The sequence below is a fragment of the Salvelinus alpinus genome, chromosome 5 (assembly GCF_045679555.1).
Source record: "Salvelinus alpinus chromosome 5, SLU_Salpinus.1, whole genome shotgun sequence".
In the NCBI taxonomy this organism is placed as follows: domain Eukaryota; kingdom Metazoa; phylum Chordata; class Actinopteri; order Salmoniformes; family Salmonidae; genus Salvelinus; species Salvelinus alpinus.
The window spans coordinates 91959337-91981405 of NC_092090.1; the positions used below are offsets into that span (position 1 = coordinate 91959337).

At 42.9% G+C, this 22069-nt stretch overlaps 1 protein-coding gene and 1 pseudogene across 5 annotated transcripts in view; both read right to left on the minus strand.

Moving 5' to 3' along the window:
- The window catches only part of LOC139577215 (dmX-like protein 1), a 58715-nt gene extending 58417 nt beyond the window's left edge, over positions 1-298 (minus strand). For all 5 annotated transcript variants that reach the window (XM_071404168.1, XM_071404167.1, XM_071404166.1 and 2 more), the window contains exon 1: positions 37-298. The gene's annotated coding sequence lies outside the window, so the exon portion shown is untranslated. The remainder of the gene's footprint in view (positions 1-36) is intronic.
- Positions 299-1556: 1258 nt separating this feature from the next.
- On the minus strand, positions 1557-1707 carry LOC139577402 (U1 spliceosomal RNA; annotated as a pseudogene).
- Between the last annotated feature and the right edge of the window lie 20362 nt (positions 1708-22069).

Genomic DNA, 22069 nt, shown 5'->3' on the forward strand with positions numbered 1-22069 from the left:
TTACAGCTAGCTAGCCTAGTGTCAAAATGCACTTACTTCTCGTCGTTTGGTTTGACTCATGAATGCATTGCGACCTGCTATCATATGACTGCTAGCATGCAGTCTGTCATTCAGTCACGTTGGTAGCTAGCTATTCGTCTTGCAAAAAGTAAAATAACGGACAATTTCAAATAATATGCTAAATACACATGTTAAACCATTTAGCTAACTGTGGTATAGAGTTAGCTAGTGGCGCTCCTCTCCCGTGAGACGGTCATGAAACCGTGCTATGGATTGTGGTTATTGTAGTAATTGATGGTGCGTGATTTCATCAATGACGATGCTGTTTGCAGAATGTGTTTGCCCTTTACGGATGCCCTCTACATACGGAGAGGAGCTTATGTTAAACACTCGCAGTTCCAGAATGGATAGAAAATGGCAGCCATATTGGTCAGGGAGAAATCCTAACCAGTATAGGGAAAGGGAGATATCTAGTCAGTTGTACAACATAATCCAGATTTTTCTTCCACAGGAAAATATAAGTAAGGCCTGTGATTTATCAGAAATTATGTAATATAATTATTTGTCAACCTAAAATCGTGTCATATAATTATAAATACAGTTTATACAGGTTTTATACAAATTTTATGTATAAGTAGTCTCTAAAATATATACGTAAACAGACCATAAATGTCTCAAATTGTGTTTTGCTTGGAAAGGTGTGAGTGCTATTATATGATACAATATCAGTCCTACCATCAACTGATTTCAGCCAGTGTATGGCTGTGTATTGAATGCATTGTTTGAATGGAATGTTGGCAGTTAATACTAACAAACATATGGTGCAAATACATTCTTAAAATGCATTATTTTACACAATTTCTTATCACAGAACTGGCAAACCATGGTTGACCAACTGCCTGACCAAAATAGCTGACCTTTAGACCATCAGAAGAAGGTTCATGTCCAGTATTCTAAATTATAATTCCTTACTTGCTACACTATTCAATATCCTCATGCCTTCATAACTTGGGGCTCCCGAGTGGCACAAGGCACTGCGTCTCAGTGTTCAAGGCATCATTAGACACCCTGGTTCGATTCCAGGCTGTATCACAACCGCCTGTGATTGGGAGACCCATAGGGCAGTGCACAATTGGCCCAGTGTTGTCAGAGTTTGGCCGGTGTAGGCTGTCATTGTAAATAATAATTTGTTCTTTTAACTGACTTGTCTAGTTAAATAAAAAAATAACAATGCTGGTCCTCACACAGTCAACTAAAATAGCATGCAGTGTATTGGGACCAATTCCCAAGTCATTCCCCAATATTGATTAAAAAAACAACAAGGGAGTTGTACTCTTTATGTCCAAAAAAGTAATTTCTGGACAATATTTCTGTCCATTTAGGGAACAGACCCATTTTGGCTCAAGAGCACCCCCAGAGGCAAGAATTCTGTATAGTTCTTTAATTTTCTCTTTTCCTTGGACTATCCTCCTCACTGCTGACAGCGATGGGTAAATCAATGATGCTGATCTGGGCCTATAATTTGTATGAACATTAAATGTTTTAATTTCTTTTATCAAGGGAGAGCGTAGACGCAGTCCCCCACTACCAAAAATTATGCAGTCGAGATTCCCACATTTGTAGAATTCACAGAAGTCAGCACGGCCTGAGTGCAATGGTCGAGCGTTGTCCTGGGTGATCAAGGTATCTCACATGCCAGGTAAGTTTATCATGTTTTCTTACCTCTATCAACCCTTACAACAAGTCCTACAGGAATCCTGCAAGGAAAATCCTACAGGATTTTGAGTGCATTTTTCTGTGGGACAACCTTCAGAAGTAAAAAAAAGAAAAAAGAAAAAAGAGAATTCTTGCAGGAACAAATATCATACTGGAAAATTTTACATGAATCCTGTAGGACCTTTTTTTAAGGGAAATATTTCACTCCTTCATTCTTATTTCAGACAAATGTCAGCCTTGCAACTTGGTTTGCTGTAAATGCGGAATAGGGATATAAATGGTTTGTTTACAAAAACACTATTTACAAGCAAAACATAACTCCATTTTGTGTTATGATTCGGTTAAAACCAATGTAGAAAATAGTAAAAAATAAAGAAAAACCCTTGAATGAGTAGGTGTGTCCAAAACTTTTGACTGGTACTGTATGTTGAAATGACCATTTACATTTACATTTATTGTAAATATTGCAGATTATACCTTTAAAGCTAGAAGAGTTAATTGAAACAATAACAAAGCATTTTCCTCACCTCTGTTAGTCAAAAGCTGAGAGATGGGTACCACTTGTAACGGCCGTCTGAAGAAGAAGGTGACCAATGCGCAGCGTGGTAAGTGTTCATTATTTATTAATAATACTGAACACTGAATAACAAAACCAACAAAGAGAACGACTGAAACAGTAATACCTAACAATGCAAAACAATACAGACAAATCCCAAAAATGTAAATAAAGAAATGAATAAATATCAGAATGAGTCCGGAATATGAATATATATACACAGTATATGTATATAATGCTGTGAAATAGACCGTATGGGCAGCATATGAATAGAAAAGCTGTGTACAGCAGTAGTTACATTGAATGAGCCTTGACTAGAATACAGAAGTCAGAAGTTTACATACACTTAGGTCGGAGTCATTAAAACTCATTTTTCAACCACTCCACAAATTTCTTGTTAACAAACTATAGTTTTGGCAAGTCGGTTAGGACATCTACTTTGTGCATGACACAAGTAATTTTTCCAACAATTGTTTACAGACAGATTATTTCACTTATAATTCACTGTATCACAATTCCAGTGGGCCAGAAGTTTACATACTCTAAGTTGACTTTGCCTTTAAACAGCTTGGAAAATTCCAGAAAATGATGTCATGGCTTTAGAAGCTTCTGTTAGGCTAATTGACATCATTTGAGTCAATTGGAGGTGTACCTGTGGATGTATTTCAAGGCCTACCTTCAAACTCAGTGCCTCTTTGCTTGACATCATGGGAAAATGAAAAGAAATCAACCAAGACCCCAGAAAAAAAATTGTAGACCTCCACAAGTCTGGTTCATTCTTGGGAGCAATTTCCAAACGCCTGAAGGTACCACGTTCATCTGTACAAACAATAGTACGCAAGTATAATCACCATGGGACCACGCAGCCGTCATACTACTCAGGAAGTAAACGTGTTCTGTCTCCCAGAGATGAACGTACTTTGGTGCGAAAAGTGCAAATCAATCCCAGAAAAACAGCAAAGGACCTTGTGAAGATGCTGGAGGAAACAGGAACAAAAGTATCTATATCCACAGTAAAACGAGTCCTATATCGACATAACCTGAAAGGCCGCTCAGCAAGGAAGAAGCCACGGCTACAAAACCGCCATAAAAAAGCCAGACTACGGTTTGCAACTGCACATGGGGACAAATATCATACTTTTTGGAAAAATGTCCTCTGGTTTGATGAAACAAAAATATAACTGTTTGGCCATAAAAATGGAGAGGCTTGCAAGCCGAAGAACAACATCCCAACCGTGAAACACGGGAGTGGCAGCATCATGTTGTGGGGGTGCTTTGCTGCAGGAGGGACTGGTGCACTTCACAAAATAGATGGCATCATGAGGAAAGGAAAATAATGTAGATATGATCTCAAGACATCAGTCAGGAAGTTAAAGCTTGGTCGCAAATGGGTCTTCCAAATGGACAATAACCCCAAGCATACAACAAAGTCAAGGTATTGGAGTGGCCATCACAAAGCCCTGACATCAATCCTATAGAACATTTGTGGGCAGAACTGAAAAAGCATGTGCGAGCAAGGAGGCCTACAAACCTGACTCAGTTACACCAGCTCTGTCAGGAGGAATTGGCCAAAACTCACCCAACTTATTGTGGGAAGCTTGTGGAAGGCTACCCGTAACATTTAACCCAAGTTAAAGGCAATGCTACCAAATACTAATTGAGTGTATGTAAACTTCTGACCCACTGGGAATGTGATGAAAGGAATAAAAGCTGAAATAAATCATTCTCTCTACTATTATTCTGACATTTCACATTCTTAAAATAAAGTGGTCATCCTAACTGACCTAAGACAGGGAATTTTACTAGGATTAAATATAAGGAATTGTGAAAAACTGAGTTTAAATGTATTTGGCTAAGGTGTATGTAAGCTTCCGACTTCAACTGTACATATGAAGTGGGTAAAACAGTATGTAAACATTATTAAAGTGACCAGTGTCATGACTTTGGCCTGTGGGTAAGGTTTAGGACCCCCCCCCCCCCCCATAAATACCTTTCTCCCTTCCCTCTCTCTTGACTCTACAGAGGGACTCTTGAATAGCCTTTGTTAAACAGAGAGTCTGGGAACATCAAACAAGTGGAGGGAAAGGAACCATATTTCGGTAATAGAACCAGTTGAAAATATGCGTTGGTACTTAATGAATATGATGTCAGTTCGGTTGTCATCTGAGACATTATGACTGATGACAGGACGACCTAAACTGTATCTGGGAAAGTCTACACATTATAGTTATCAGATTCACATGGAATTGTTGTGCAATTTAAATGTTTAAATATAAAATTATTGGTGAAAAGATTCAATGTAATTTTAACTTCCAAATGAGAGATTTGGGTTTTCATAAGGTTAGGGCTCTGCTCAATCAGTGGCCCGTCCCCGTGAAGAGACATGGGCCATAAACTATGAAACACACCCTTCTCCCTCCACTATATAAGCCCTTGACGAAAATGTAACCTCCTGTTCCGGGTACATTAGGATGACGATCCGATGTCAGAAGGATTCAGATAATAACTACAGAACGAAGCCAACCTCAGCGTGAGCTTTGGTTGCGAATGGTATGAACTTTGAACTCTTATTCGCTACAGAAGTGATACCTCCTAGCCGTTGAGTTAGCAGCAGCCGCTGTAAACGTGGGCTAGGAGAGGACAGACAGAGTATCCCGTCTACCACACCGACGACACTACAACGTTTCCCGTTCACCACCAGAGACACTCTTCAAAGGACAAAGGACTCTGTTGGGCAACACGGCCTTCCATCTACCACCAACCTATTGAAGCGCAGCTCAGAGTAAATATTTATTGCATTTTCCTTTTCCAAATGGCCGGTAATTTAGAGTGCATAAGATTCTGTATTTACGATAGACTAGCTGCCTACGGCCCGATAGAGACATCGCTTCTCCCTTTGTTCTTCAATCTTCCCGCTCTTTCACTCAAACCCAGCCCCCGTTTCTTTGTGTAACCAGCTGTCATATCTGTTCCGTCCGCTAGGGACGTATTCCTTTATGACATAATTTGTAATCAAGGTATGATTCATTCTGTGTATATGTAATTCTGTGTGATTAGTTAGGTATTTAGTAAATAAATAATTAAACCCAATTTTGTATTGCTGATTCAACTTGTTAGCCAGGGTTCGTGAAGATAACCAAGAATTTACAGCTTTCAGATGAGACTGAAATAAGGTGACGATTAATATTGACTGCTATTGATGTAAAATATTACTAGGTCTTTAAGAGTTTATTCGGAAGATAACTGCTCTATAAATATTATTTAGTTGTGCCCCGACTTTCTAGTTAGTTACATTTACATGATTAGCTCAATCAGGTAATATTAATTACAGAGAAAGGATTTTATAGAATAGCATGTCATATCACTTAATCCGGCATAGCCAAAGACACGACACCAGTGTTCAATGACTATGTACATAGGGCAGCAGTCTCTAAGATGCAGGGTAGAGTACCGGGTGGTAGCCGGCTAGAAACAGTGATTTAGGTGCAGGGTAGAGTACTGGGCGCCAGTTGGTGGAGGCCGGCTAGTGATGACTATTTAACAGTCTGATGGCCTGGAGATAGAAGCTGTTTTTCAGTAGCTATTCATGACGATTTAACAGACCGATGGCCTGGAGATAGAAAGCTGTTTTTCAGTAGCTATTCATGACGATTTAACAGACCGATGGCCTGGAGATAGAAGTTGTTTTTCAGTATCTATTCATGACAATTTAACAGACCGATGGCCTGGAGATAGGAAGCTGTTTTTCAGTAGCTAGTGATGAATATTTAACAGTGATGGCCTGAAGATAGAAGCTGTTTTTCAGTCTCTCGGTCCCAGCTTTGATGCACCTGTACGGTCTATTCCTTCTATATGGTAGCGTGGTGAACAGGCTGTGGCTCAGGTGGCTGAGGTCGTTGATCATCTTGGCCTTCCTGTGACACCGGGTGTAGATGTCCTGGAGGGCAGGCAGTGTGCCCCTGATGATGCATTGGGCTAACCGCACCACCCTCTGAAGAGTCCTGTGTTTGCGGACAGTTCAATTACCGTACCAGGCAGTGATACAGCCCGACAGGATGCTCTCAATGGTCTTAGGGGCCAAGCCGAATTTCTACAGCATCCTGACGTTGAAGAGGCACTGTTATGCCTTCTTCACCACACTGTCTGGGTGAATAAACCATTTCCGGTTGTCAGTGATGTGCATGCCGAGGAACTTTAAGCTTTTCACCCTCTCCACTGCGGCCCCGTCAATGCGGATGGTGGTGTTCTCTCTCTGCTGTCTCCTAAAGTACAGAGAGGTTATTTCCCTGGTACCACTCCGCCAGGGCCCTCACCTCCTCCCCGTAGGCTGTCTCGTCATTGTTGGTAATCAGGACTACCACTGTTGTGCCGTCAGCGAACTTGATGATTGAGTTGGAGACGTGCGTGGCCACGCATGGGTTGTTGCCTACCTTCACCACCTGGGGTCAGCCCATCAGGAAGTCCAGGACCCAGTTGCACAGGGGCGGGGTTCAGATCCAGGGCCCCGAGCTTAGTGATGAGCTTGGAGGGCACTATTTGGTATTTAATAGGATCCCCATTAGCCGCTGCACAAGCATCAGCTACTCTTCCTGGGTTCCACATGAAACATGACGTAATACTTAGTGCAGAACATTATTAGTCAAGGACTGAAATACATACATTTAAAACATCACACACAGCCTACATATCAGTACATACACACAATATCTAGGTCTAATACATAGTACAGTGCAAATTACAATACAATATATATAAAATGGCTGTGTCTCTTCACAGTCCCCTTTCTGCAGTAAGGTGTTGTTTTATCTGTTTTTTGAAACTGATTTTATTTCTAGCTTGAGTTTCCTAGGGTGGCAGAGAACTCCATGTAGTCATGGGCATGGCTCTATTTAGTACGTTGCGTTTCCCAGCCTCTGTTCTGGACCTGGGGACTGTGAAGAGACCTCTGGTTGCATGTCTTGTGTTTTACCGATGAGTGTCCGAACCTTGTGCCAACTACTTGCACAGAAAGTTTGGGTCCCTTCAACACAACACCCCGCACAAAGACCAATAGCGATGCAGTCAATCTCTCCTCAAGTTTGAGCCAGCAGAGACTGATATGCATGTTACTGACACTTTCCCTCCATGTACATTGAAGACTTCCGGCGCCGACCGAGATGGCCGCCTCGCTTCGCGTTCCTAGGAAAATATGCAGTATTTTGTTTTTTTATGTGTTATTCCTTACATTGGTACCCCAGGTAATCTTAGGTTTCATTACATACAGTCGGGAGGAACTACTGAATATAAGAGCAACGTCAACTCACCATCGTTACAACCAGGAATATGACTTTCCCGAAGCGGATCCAGTGTTTTGCCTTCCACCCAATACAATGGATCTGATCCCAGCCGGCGACCCTAAGCGACGCCGTAAAAGGGGCAAACGAAGCAGTCTCCTGGTCAGGCTTCGGAGACGGGCACATCGCGCTCCACTCCCTAGCATACTACTCGCCAATGTCCAGTCTCTTGACAATAAGGTTGATGAAATCCGAGCAAGGGTAACATTACAGAGAGACATCAGAGATTGTAACGTTCTTTGCTTCACGGAAACATGGCTCACTCGAGAGACGCTAACGGAGTCGGTGCAGCCAGCTGGTTTCTTCACGCATCGCGCCGACAGAAACAAACATCTTTCTGGTAAGAAGAGGGGCGGGGGTGTATGCCTTATGATTAACGAGACGTGGTGTGATCATAACAACATACAGGAACTCAAGTCATTCTGTTCACCTGATCTAGAATTCCTCACAATCAAATGTCGACCGCATTATCTACCAAGGGAATTCTCTTCGATTATAATCACAGCCGTATATATTCCCCCCCAAGCAGACACATCGATGGCCCTGAACGAACTTTATCTGACTCTTTGTAAACTGGAAACCATACACCCTGAGGCTGCATTCATCGTAGCTGGGGATTTTAACAAGGCTAATCTGAAAACAAAACTCCCTAAATTCTATCAGCATATCGATTGTGCTACCAGGGCTGGTAAAACCTTGGATCATTGTTATACTAACTTCCGCGACGCATATAAGGCCCTCCCCCGCCCTCCTTTCGGAAAAGCTGACCACGACTCCATTTGTTGCTTCCAGCCTACAAACAGAAACTAAAACAACAAGCTCCCTCGCTCAGGTCTGTTCAACGCTGGTCCGACCAATCTGATTCCACGCTTCAAGACTGCTTCGATCACGTGGATTGGGATATGTTCCGCATTGCGTCCAACAACAATATTGACGAATACGTTGATTCGGTGAGCGAGTTCATTAGAAAGTGCATTGACGATGTCGTACCCACAGCAACGATTAAAACATTCCCAAACCAGAAACCGTGGATTGATGGCAGCATTCGCGTGAAACTGAAAGCGCGAACCACTGCTTTTAACCAGGGCAAGGTGACCGGAAACATGACCGAATACAAACAGTGTAGCTATTCTCTCCGCAAGGCAATCAAACAAGCTAAGTCCCAGTATAGAGACAAAGTAGAGTCACAATTCAACAGCTCAGACACAAGAGGTATGTGGCAGGGTCTACAGTCAATCACGGATTACAAAAAGAAAACCAGCCCCGTCGCGGACCAGGATGTCTTGCTCCCAGACAGGCTAAATAACTTTTTTGCTCGCTTTGAGGACAATACAGTGCCACTGACACGGCCCGCTACCAAAACCTGCAGGCTCTCCTTCACTGCAGCCGAGGTGAGTAAAACATTTAAACGTGTTAACCCTCGCAAGGCTGCAGGCCCAGACGGCATTCCCAGCCGCGTCCTCAGAGCATGCGCAGACCAGCTGGCTGGTGTGTTTAAGGACATATTCAATCAATCCTTATCCCAGTCTGCTGTTCCCACATGCTTCAAGAGGGCCACCATTGTTCCTGTTCCCAAGAAAGCTAAGGTAACTGAGCTAAACGACTACCGCCCCGTAGCACTCACTTCCGTCATCATGAAGTGCTTTGAGAGACTAGTCAAGGACCATATCACCTCCACCCTACCTGACACCCTAGACCCACTCCAATTTGCTTACCGACCCAATAGGTCCACAGACGACGCAATCGCAACCACACTGCACACTGCCCTAACCCATCTGGACAAGAGGAATACCTATGTGAGAATGCTGTTCATCGACTACAGCTCAGCATTTAACACCATAGTACCCTCCAAACTCGTCATCAAGCTCGAGACCCTTGGTCTCGACCCCGCCCTGTGCAACTGGGTCCTGGACTTCCTGACGGGCTGCCCCCAGGTGGTGAGGGTAGGTAACAACATCTCCACCCCGCTGATCCTCAACACTGGGGCCCCACAAGGGTGCGTTCTGAGCCCTCTCCTGTACTCCCTGTTCACCCACGACTGCGTGGCCATGCACGCCTCCAACTCAATCATCAAGTTTGCGGACGACACTACAGTGGTAGGCTTGATTACCAACAACGACGAGACGGCCTACAGGGAGGAGGTGAGGGCCCTCGGAGTGTGGTGTCAGGAAAATAACCTCACACTCAACGTCAACAAAACAAAGGAGATGATTGTGGACTTCAGGAAACAGCAGAGGGAGCACCCCCCTATCCACATCGACGGGACAGTAGTGGAGAAGGTGGAAAGTTTTAAGTTCCTCGGTGTACACATCACGGACAAACTGAATTGGTCCACCCACACAGACAGCGTTGTGAAGAAGGCGCAGCAGCACCTCTTCAACCTCAGGAGGCTGAAGAAATTCGGCTTGTCACCAAAAGCACTCACAAACTTCTACAGATGCACAATCGAGAGCATCCTGTCGGGTTGTATCACCGCCTGGTACGGCAACTGCTCCGCCCACAACCGTAAGGCTCTCCAGAGGGTAGTGAGGTCTGCACAACGCATCACCGGGGGCAAACTACCTGCCCTCCAGGACACCTACACCACCCGATGTCACAGGAAGGCCATAAAGATCATCAAGGACAACAACCACCCAAGCCACTGCCTGTTCACCCCGCTATCATCCAGAAGGCAAGGTCAGTACAGGTGCATCAAAGCAGGGACCGAGAGACTGAAAACAGCTTCTATCTCAAGGCCATCAGACTGTTAAACAGCCACCACTAACATTTAGTGGCCGCTGCCAACATACTGACTCAACTCCAGCCACTTTAATAATGGGAATTGATGGAAATTATGTAAAAATGTATCACTAGCCACTTTAAACTATGCCACTTTATGTTTACATACCCTACATTACTCATCTCATATGTATATACTGTACTCTATACCATCTACTGCATCTTGCCTATGCCGTTCTGTACCATCACTCATTCATATATCTATGTACATATTCTTTATCCCTTTACACTTGTGTGTATAAGGTAGTAGTTGTGGAATTGTTAGGTTAGATTACTTGTTGGTTATTACTGCATTGTCGGAACTAGAAGCACAAGCATTTCGCTACACTCGCATTAACATCTGCTAACCATGTGTATGTGACAAATAAAATTTGATTTGATTTGATTTACATTGGCAAGAAAAAGTATGTGAACCCTTTGGAAATACCTGGAATTCTGCATAAATTGGTCATAAAATGTTATCTGACCTTCATCTAGGTCACAACAATAGACAACCACAGTCTGCTTAAACTAATAACACACAAACAATTATACATTTTCATGTCTTTATTGAACACACCGTGTAAACATTCACAGTGCAGGGTGGGAAAAGTATGTGAACCTTTTGTTTCAACAACTGGTTGACCCTCCTTTGGCAGCAATAACCTCAACCAAACTTTTTCTGTAGTTGCGGATCAGACCTGCACAATGGTCAGGAGGAATTTTGGACCATTCCTCTTTACAAAACTGTTTCAATTCAGCAATATTCTTGGGATGTCTGGTGTGAACTGCTCTCTTGAGGTCATGCCACAGCATCTCAATCGGGTTGAGGTCAGGACTCTGACTCGGCCACCCCAGAAGGCGTATTTTCTTCTGTTGAAGCCATTCTGTTGTTGATTTACTTCTGTGTTTTGGGTTGTTGTCCTGTTGCGTCACCCAACTTCCGTTGAGCTTCAATTGGCGGACAGATAGCCTAACATTCTCCTGCAAAATGTCTTGATAAACTTGGGAATACATTTTTCCGTCGATGATAGCAAGCTGTCCAGGCCCTGAGGCAGCAAAGCAGCCCCAAACCATGATGCTCCCTCCACCATACTTTACAGTTGGGATGAGGTTTTGATGTTGGTGTGCTGTGCCTTTTTTCCTCCACACATGGTGTTGTGTGTTCCTTTTTTCTGTCCCGGTACACTTTTGCAAACTTCAGACTTGCGGCAATGTTTTTTTTGGACAGCAGACTCGTCAACAGAGATGTTAGCGTGTACAAGAGATTTCTGTAAGTCTTTAGCTGGCACTCTAGGATTCTTCTTAACTTCATTGAGCATTCTGCACTGTACTATTGCAGTCATCTTTGCAGGATGGCCACTCCTAGGGAAAATAGACAATTTGTCTTACCGTGGACTGATGATCATCAAGGCTTTTAGAGATACTTTTGTAACCCTTTCCTTTATGCAAGTCAACAATTTTTAATCTTAGGTCTTCTGAGATCTATTTTGTTTGAGGCATGGTTCACATCAGGCAATGCTTCTTGTGAATAGCAAACAAAAATGTTGTGAGTGTTTTTTATAGGGCAAGGCAGCTCTAACCAACATCTCCAATCTCGTCTCATTGATTGGACTCCAGGTTAGCTGACTCCAATTAGCTTTTGGAGAAGTCATTAGCCTAGGGGTTTACATACTTTTTCCAAACTACACTGTGAATGTTTAAATGATGTATCAATATAGACAAGAAACATACAATAATTTCTGTGTTATTAGTTTAAGCACACTATGTTTGTCTATTGTTGTGACTTAGATGAAGATCAGATCAAATTTGATGACCAATTTATGCAGAAATCCAGGTAATTCCAAATGGTTCACATACTTTTTCTTGCCACTGTACATCTAAGTGTGATACGTGCTGCTTGGTTCTGGACCAACTGCAATTTACCTATGTCTTTTCTGCACATGACCACACAGCTGGGCATTAGTCCAGGTGCGACAAAACCAGGGCCTGTAGGACCTGTCTGGTCGACTGAGATGTCAAGAAGGCAAAGCAACGCCCTATCATGGACCTCTGCTCTCATCCTTCTAGACCTATCGGCTGCCTTTGATACTGTGAACCATCAGATCCTCCTCTCCACCCTCTCCGAGCTGGGCATCTCCGGCGCGGCCCACGCTTGGATTGCGTCCTACCTGACAGGTCGCTCCTACCAGGTGGCGTGGCGAGAATCTGTCTCCGCACCACGTGCTCTCACCACTGGTGTCCCCCAGGGCTCTGTTCTAGGCCCTCTCCTATTCTCGCTATACACCAAGTCACTTGGCTCTGTCATATCCTCACATGGTCTCTCCTATCATTGCTATGCAGACGACACACAATTAATCTTCTCCTTTCCCCCCTCTGATAACCAGGTGGTGAATCGCATCTCTGCATGTCTGGCAGACATATCAGTGTGGATGACGGATCACCACCTCAAGCTGAACCTCGGCAAGACGGAGCTGCTCTTCCTCCCGGGGAAGGACTGCCCGTTCCATGATCTCGCCATCACGGTTGACAACTCCATTGTGTCCTCCTCCCAGAGTGCTAAGAACCTTGGCGTGATCCTGGACAACACCCTGTCGTTCTCAACTAACATCAAGGCGGTGACCCGTTCCTGTAGGTTCATGCTCTACAACATTCGCAGAGTACGACCCTGCCTCACGCAGGAAGCGGCGCAGGTCCTAATCCAGGCACTTGTCATCTCCCGTCTGGATTACTGCAACTCGCTGTTGGCTGGGCTCCCTGCCTGTGCCATTAAACCCCTACAACTCATCCAGAACGCCGCAGCCCGTCTGGTGTTCAACTTTCCCAAGTTCTCTCACGTCACCCCGCTCCTCCGCTCTCTCCACTGGCTTCCAGTTGAAGCTCGCATCCGCTACAAGACCATGGTGCTTGCCTACGGAGCTGTGAGGGGAACGGCACCTCCGTACCTTCAGGCTCTGATCAGGCCCTACACCCAAACAAGGGCACTGCGTTCATCCACCTCTGGCCTGCTCGCCTCCCTACCTCTGAGGAAGTACAGTTCCCGCTCAGCCCAGTCAAAACTGTTCGCTGCTCTGGCACCCCAATGGTGGAACAAACTCCCTCACGACGCCAGGTCAGCGGAGTCAATCACCACCTTCCGGAGACACCTGAAACCCCACCTCTTTAAGGAATACCTAGGATAGGATAAAGTAATCCTTCTAACCCCCCCCCTTAAAAGAGTTAGATGCACTATTGTAAAGTGGTTGTTCCACTGGATATCATAAGGTGAATGCACCAATTTGTAAGTCGCTCTGGATAAGAGCGTCTGCTAAATGACTTAAATGTAAATGTAAATGGACAGACCTCTTCCCACTATGGTGCTGAAGGCTGTGCTGTAGTCGAAGAACAGCATTCTTACAAATGTAGATGGGATAGGGAAGTGTGCAATGCAATGGCGATTGTGTCATCTGTGGATCTGTTGGGGCGGTATGCAAATTGTAATGGGTCTAGGGTGTCGGGTAAGGTGGAGGTGATATGATCCTTAATTAGCCTCTCAAAGCACTTCATAATGACAGAAGTGAGTGCTTTGGGGAGATAGTAATTTAGTTCAATTACCTTCGCTTTCTTGGGTACAGGAAGAAGGATTGACATCTTGACACAATGGTTACATCAAGCTTGTGACTCATTCAGGACTATCCGTAATTATTGTAGCATCCACATTCATTTAGAAGTGTTTAGATACATATTCTGTTCTTATTTACAATAAATAAAACTCAAAAATGACCTAATGCATTATTTACCAATGATTTTCTATTGGGAACAAAATAATCTGAAACACAACCAAAACAAACAGCAAATCCATCCAACAGATGTAGAGTCACAAGCTTGATGTAATCATTGTGTGCTATGAATATGGGACCAAATACTACACTTTTGACTACTTCAATACACATATAAGTGAATTTGTCCCAATACTTTTGGTCCCCTAAAAAGTGGGACTATGTACAAAAAGTACTGTAATTTCTTAACGGTTCACCCGATATGGATGAAAATACCCTCAAATTAAAGATGATAGTCTACACTTTAACCTCATAGTCATTGTATCATTTCAAATCCAAAGTGCTGGAGTACAGAGCCAAAACAACAACAAAATGTGTCACTGTCCCAATACTTTTGGAGCTCACTGAATATCATGGTCAAGAGCATTTAACATAAAGCAAAGTTATTTTGAGTAGTGTAATATGGTCTACATTTGCATGAGCTCTAAAAAAGCGATCTGTACTGTATGTACAGCGGTTAATGTAATCTAGCCAGAGGTAGGCTAGCCTACCCCTCCTTTAATGGAAGCCCTCTGGGTTGTGGGTTTGTGGTATTATCAGGCCGTCTGGTGTTATTACCGCGTGTGTCCCCGCAGGGATATTTGGTCAAGAATCGCTTTATTAATCACTGTGTATTGTCATAATGACAGTATGCCTGCCTTCATTGTCAAGGCTAACGTCACAGTGGAAGTGCAGGGAGGTAATTTCAAGGTCAGCTAAATAGTGCAGAGATAAGTGGGACAGACAGTCTCCTGAATAATTAAAAGTCTGACATGTCATTGACATTAAGATGGTTTAGGGATATATATTTTTTTTCTACGACAGTTGGTGAAACTGTTGACTGTGCTGACCAGAAGTAGGTCACAACGTCATTAAAGATGCAGTCCATGCCTCACACTAAATATTACATTGCTTAGAACACACACACACACACGGCAAGAATTACCTTTTTTTTCCCTTTTTTTTTATGACTGGTGTCCTCATATGTAGCTACGGGCCTGCACATACCACAGGTTTAGTCTCCCTCAGTATAAACATGTCACATTATCTGTGTGTACATGATAGTATCCCCCTCCATTGAATACGGCTTTGAATAGAAACACACTGACTGGAAAATGCTAGAGAAAAGCTGGGCCCCAAGTGTGTTATGTCAGGTAATCTGCATAAGAACTTGTTTTTCGGAATAAAATGTAATTCTCTTAGGCCTCACTGGTGGCTTTTGTTAGTGAGTGTACGGATCAGACTTCTGCAAAAATAGATATTCTATTTTGACATAGCTATTGCAACTGCAATTCTTTGCCAAGTAAGAAAGGAAACAAAAAAAATTGATTATTTTAACATTTAAGAGTCTAAGCCGTTGGTGGGTGGGGGAGTGGGGGTTCTAAGCTGACATATGGACTTGTTTTAAGATGGTCATAGCATGGATCATTTAGCAATTTGATTTAGAATTGTAAGACCCCTATTGGTATACAAAAAAATATATTTAAAAAATGATTTGATAAAATATTGAATTTGTCCTTTACTACTATAGCCTATAGAAACACATTGAATAACACATTCAGAAATGGCAAAAGACATGCAACAAAGAAATCATAAGGAATACGGTTTGGAAGTGTCTGTCCTGTATCTAGGATATATAAGAAAGCTCACATATTTAACCCCTTATTTTTGTTGGCACTAAACTACCTCCATACTTCCATTCATTTTATAAACCAGTGCTGGTTACCTTCAGACGAGTCCCGTGACACTTGTGGGGGTCGTAGAACAAAACGGAGACGACAATCGTGTTTGTGAGAGTCTCATCCTTCCACAGACAAACACCGCTGTAGTTCGGCCACCTTCCACTGCAGATGCAGAAGGCAACCATCGGCGGATACAGTGGATTGAGACGCAGCCCAGATATCTCTAGCTTAAACTGACAGATTTTGATGGTGATTTTTTTATTATGTTACTTAGATTGATGCACCGGTGCGTCAATAGACTCTAGGTTTTTTTAAAGACATCTATTTCTATATTTCATAGTTGACGCTGACGCTTCTATCATCTGTCTGGCAACCTATCTGCCAGACATCCTCCATTGAAAAGATCACACATCATCCCCATCCCAAATACATGGTCCAAGTAGCCTCCGTGCTGATAAAAACATAGGAGAGATTTGTGATTCAACATTACTTACTTGCCACAGTGGAAATGAAGATGGACCCGTACCAATTTGCTTACAGAAATGAGTTCAGCCAGCACCTGATCCTCAAACAGACAGATCAATCAAAGACTAACGCCAAAGTCTCTTTATAGATTTATCCTTCGCTTTCAACACCATCCAACCCTATATCCTACATGCCAAAATGCAACAGCCGGACAGTGGACATTTAACCCAGCCGTCATTTAACTGGTACCATTGGTTCCTTACTGATTGAGCTCAGCTAGTACAACACTCACAAATCCAACTTGGTCTGTGTGTACAAACTGTGTAGCACCAGCATGAGTTAGCTCACCTGTACTTTCCATTTGGCACACCAAGGACTAAATGGGGTTGACCATCAATCATGACATCATTTAGTTGTCAGATGACACCTAAACAGTGCTTCAAGTTCCTCAGGTCCAACAGGTTTAAAACCTCATACTCAATTGACCTGCTTAACAAGTATCCAGGAGGACAGTTGGGGTATATAGGGATGTATAAGAAGACTGATGATTCATTATTCTGGAGTGTGCAGTGTACAGGGATCATGGATGTGCAATGTATTAATTAAGAACATACATACAAAAACAGAAAGTAATAGACTTGTATTTGTAGGGGAAGCAGTAAGTAGCAGGATGTGTTAGATGCATTGTGCTATCTGTTTGTTGACCATGTTTGTTTGTTGACCGTGTCTGTTTGTTGACATGTCTGTTTGTTGACACGTCTGTTTGTTGACCACGTCTGTTTGTTGACATGTCTGTTTGTTGACAAGTCTGTTTGTTGACCACGTCTGTTTGTTGACCATGTCTGTTTATTGACATGTCTGTTTGTTGACACGTCTGTTTGTTGACCACGTCTGTTTGTTGACATGTCTGTTTGTTGGCATGTCTGTTTGTTGACCACGTCTGTTTGTTGACCACGTCTGTTTGTTGACATGTCTGTTTGTTGACATGTCTGTTTGTTGACCATGTCTGTTTGTTGACCATGTCTGTTTGTTGACATGTCTGTTTGTTGACACGTCTGTTTGTTGACCACGTCTGTTTGTTGACATGTCTGTTTGTTGACATGTCTGTTTGTTGACCACGTCTGTTTGTTGACCATGTCTGTTTGTTGACATGTCTGTTTGTTGACCATGTCTGTTTGTTGACACGTCTGTTTGTTGACCGTGTCTGTTTGTTGACCGTGTCTGTTTGTTGACCGTGTCTGTTTGTTGACACGTCTGTTTGTTGACACGTCTGTTTGTTGACCACGTCTGTTTGTTGACATGTCTGTTTGTTGACATGTCTGTTTGTTGACATGTCTGTTTGTTGACCATGTCTGTTTGTTGACCATGTCTGTTTGTTGACATGTCTGTTTGTTGACACGTCTGTTTGTTGACCACGTCTGTTTGTTGACATGTCTGTTTGTTGACATGTCTGTTTGTTGACATGTCTGTTTTTTGACATGTCTGTTTGTTGACCATGTCTGTTTGTTGACATGTCTGTTTGTTGACATGTCTGTTTGTTGACCACGTCTGTTTGTTGACACGTCTGTTTGTTGACCATGTCTGTTTGTTGACCATGTCTGTTTGTTGACCATGTTTCTTGTTGATCTGGCTCGGTTTAGTTTGTCACAATACACCTTCGTACACAAAGCACATTTGTGAGCAAAGATCTAATTGAATCTAATTTTGTTATATAAATGAATGTTCCAACAGTATAATTATCATGTCTGACAAATGAAGAGCACATTGAAGGCATTTTTATTGTGTACATTTGCATGTTAAATATCATGCACAAGAGGGCAGTGTTGAAACATGAAAGTACTTCAGTGGGGAGAACTTCCGAGCTTTACAAAACAGGCAAGCCTTTCTAACCAAATGCAATGCTTAATGGAATATTCATTTTGTAACAACCATAACTCTCTCATGGAAAAATGTTTTTTATGGAAGTTGTTCATAATGGGGTTTCCCCAAAGACCATTGGCCCAATTTACAGCTGTATCATTGTATGAGAAGTACAGCAAGCTAGAATATATTATTAAAGGTATTGTTAATCTTCTTTATGGTTGACATACAATGCTCCCATTAGCTTTGGAGAGGTCGAACAATTCCTAATACATAATACACTGCTTTTATTTCCCCTCCTCTTTAAAGTGTTTTGTAGTGTTATTATATCCAGACTTGATGGGTAATAATGTTGTCTTTTCCGAGCTGTAATTACTGCATAAGAGACAGGAGGGAGGGCAATGTCGAAATGTGCTTGAAGTTGCAGTGTGCCCATCCTTTGATGTTCAAGGAACAAAAATGCAGGCCTTTAAACAAGAGAATGGCCACAGAAATATCTGAGAAGGCCATGCGCACCAAACCTTAATGACATGTAATGACAAATAAAACAATAGTTATTTGAAGAGGAAACCATCATCATTTGGCCCCAGTAATCATAAAATGGGAAATTATGTCATTTTGGTGAATTAGTGTACTTTAAACACCTTTTAAACACTAAGCTTTGTTCTTGGCATAAATGTGTGAAAATGTACTTAGAGAAAGCTTTGCGCTCTTAGCAGCTACTGCATGTTCAGGGGATTCCTAGTCCAACTGTACCATGATGATCACATTGCTTTTGTTATCGCCCTTTTTGTTAGATTGTGTGAGTTTTGAATTCCTCTTTTCTGTGTTGCAGTGTCAACGCTGTCTGTCTGAGTGAAAGCGTCCTCGGCCGTGTCTGTCGTTGAGTCACCTGGAGGTGTCTGTGTGCGCTTCAAGTGCAGCATCCTGCAAAGGTGACTCGGACTGTGGGAACAATTAATTACTGTATGAGGAAGAAGGGCTGTCAGCAGCAGGATATCCCATCACATTAACTGCACCCACTTCCTGAATCGTTTCCCAGCAGCAGCATCCAGGAAGAGGTTGCCAGGGGTCAAGTAGCCTCCTCCCACAGTCATTATCCTTCCATCACCTGCATGCCTGCCGTTGTTGTGCTGACAACAACAGAACTACAGTACTTTCTCTCTCACAGAGGAGAGCTCAGGGAGTGCCTGCTGTGTTCTTTTTTGTTATCCTGGGTAGCTTGTGGCTTTCTCTCTCACAGAGGAGAGCTCAGGGAGTGTCTGCTGTGTTCTCTTTTTGTTATTCTGGGTAGCTTGTGGCTTTCTCTCTCACAGAGGAGAGTGTCTGCTGTGTTCTCTTTTTGTTATTCTGGGTAGCTTGTGGCTTTCTCTCTCACAGAGGAGAGTGTCTGCTGTGTTCTCTTTTTGTTATTCTGGGTAGCTTGTGGCTTTCTCTCTCACAGAGGAGAGCTCAGAGAGCGTCTGCTGTGTTCTCTTTTTGTTATTCTGGGTAGCTTGTGGCTGTGTTTCGAAAAGACTGAGACTTAAATAAATAACTCATCATATGATTTGATGAATTTGTTTTGCTGTTGAAAATTGCTATTTACATTTTAATTCAATTGAATGTTGGTAATGAACAACAATATGTAGTATAATGAAGTATTATAATGTATGCATGTTGTGTAAGGTCAACTATCAAGAGGACAATTTGTTAACTAGTCATTTTCAATGATGCAAATGAATGTAAAATATATTTCGGTCTGCACAGCACTAATATTGGAAATGTTTCTCCAATGGTAGACGTCATTCACAATCTCTTAACCACCTTAGATTTTGTTTTGGCACAAACTTGGTTCCTAAAAGGTTAAAAAATATATTTTAACTGTTTTTTAATTATAAATGTTACACAGCTTCATTTCACGGCACTCTTCACCTATGATGACACAGTCTATGTGCCTTTTGAGTATAGCTACGAATTGACGGGTTGTTTTCTGGTTCTTCAAATGCCTTTGCATCACTCATTGTTCGGCAGCCCATCTCTTGTCTCTGAAAATGCTAAGTGAACTAGGCTTAATGAGGAAAGGAGTATATCTTTTTTACAGGATTTAACAATAGGAGATAAGCAGATGCTCTGAGCACTTCTCACTCAGATAGCGTACTCTCCCCAAGGCATATGAAACCTAGTTGAGAATGAAAGACAGGTGTGCAGAGATCATTTTTCGCATGTCCTTTTCCCACATACAGTAGATATTCTTTGATGAATGTGTTTATAACTACTTTATATATATATTTATATTGCCTCAGTGAGGAAGAGGAAAATAAATGTGATTTTGTAAATGTACTTATTGAAAAGAAAAGCAGCATTAGATGGGCTTGCTCCTACCTATCTTTTCCGATTTGGTCCTGCCGTACATACCTACACGTACGCTACGGTCACAAGACGCAGGCCTCCTAATTGTCCCTAGAATTTCTAAGCAAACAGCTGGAAGCAGTAGCTTTCTCCTATAGAGCTCCATTTTTATGGAATGGTCTACCTACCCATGTGAGAGATGCAGACTCGGTCTCAACCTTTAAGTCTTTATTGAAGACTCATCTCTTCAGTAGGTCCTTTGATTGAGTGTAGTCTGGCCCAGGAGTGTGAAGGTGAACGGAAAGGCACTGGAGCAACGAACCGCCCTTGCTGTATCTGCCTGGCCGGTTCCCCTCTCTCCACTGGGATTCTCTACCTCTAACCCTATTACAGGGGCTGAGTCACTGGCTTACTGGTGCTCTTCCATACCATCCCTAGGAGGGGTGCGTCACTTGAGTGGGTTGAGTCACTGACGTGGTCTTCCTGTCTGGGTTGGCGCCCCCCCTTGGGTTGTGCCGTGGCGGAGATCTTTGTGGGCTATACTCGGCCTTGTTTCAGGATGGTAAGTTGGTGGTTGAAGTTTTCCCTCTAGTGGTGTGGGGGCTGTGCTTTGGCAAAGTGGGTGGGGTTATATCCTGCCTGTTTGGCCCTGTCCAGGGGTATCATTGGACGGGGCCACAGTGTCTCCTGACCCCTCCTGTCTCAGCCTCCAGTATTTATGCTGCAGTAGGTTATGTGTCGGGGGGCTAGTCTGTTATATCTGGAGTATTTCTCCTATCTTATCCGGTGTCCTGTGTGAATTTAAGTATGCTCTCTCTAATTCTCTCTTTCTCTCTTTCTTTCTTTCTCTCTCTCGGAGGACCTGAGCCCTAGGACCATGCCTCAGGACTACCTGGCATGATGACTCCTTGTTGTCCCCAGTCCACCTGGCCGTGCTGCTGCTCCAGTTTCAACTGTTCTGCCTGCGACTATGGAACCCTGACCTGTTCACTGTGATTACTATTATTTGACCCTGCTGGTCATTTATGAACATTTGAACATCTTGGCCATGTTCTGTTATAATCTCCACCCGGCACAGCCAGAAGAGGACTGGCCACCCCTCATAACCTGGTTCCTCTCTAGGTTTCTTCCTAGGTTTTGGCCTTTCTAGGGAGTTTTTCCTAGCCACTGTGCTTCTACACCTGCATTGCTTGCTGTTTGGGGTTTTAGGCTGTCTTTCTGTACAGCTCTTTGCTATATCAGCTGATGTAAGAAGGGCTTTATATATACATTTTATTTGATTTGATTAATAGCAACATTAACTGGAATTACTTTCTTATATAGCAAACCGTTGTCAGAGAATAAAAAATATCTCAAATATAGTTAATATGAATTGATTTCCTTCGGCGCCATGCTGTTTGTTGTCTGTTTATTGAATATTGATTCATTACCGTAAATCTTGACATCAATAGCCCACTATAAAATTACATGTATGTTTAATGTCCTAAATACTGTAGATCACAAATGTACCTGCGCCAGACATAAGTGACTATGTAAAGACCGGTTGTTTGAGTTATGGACCTTGCATGCACC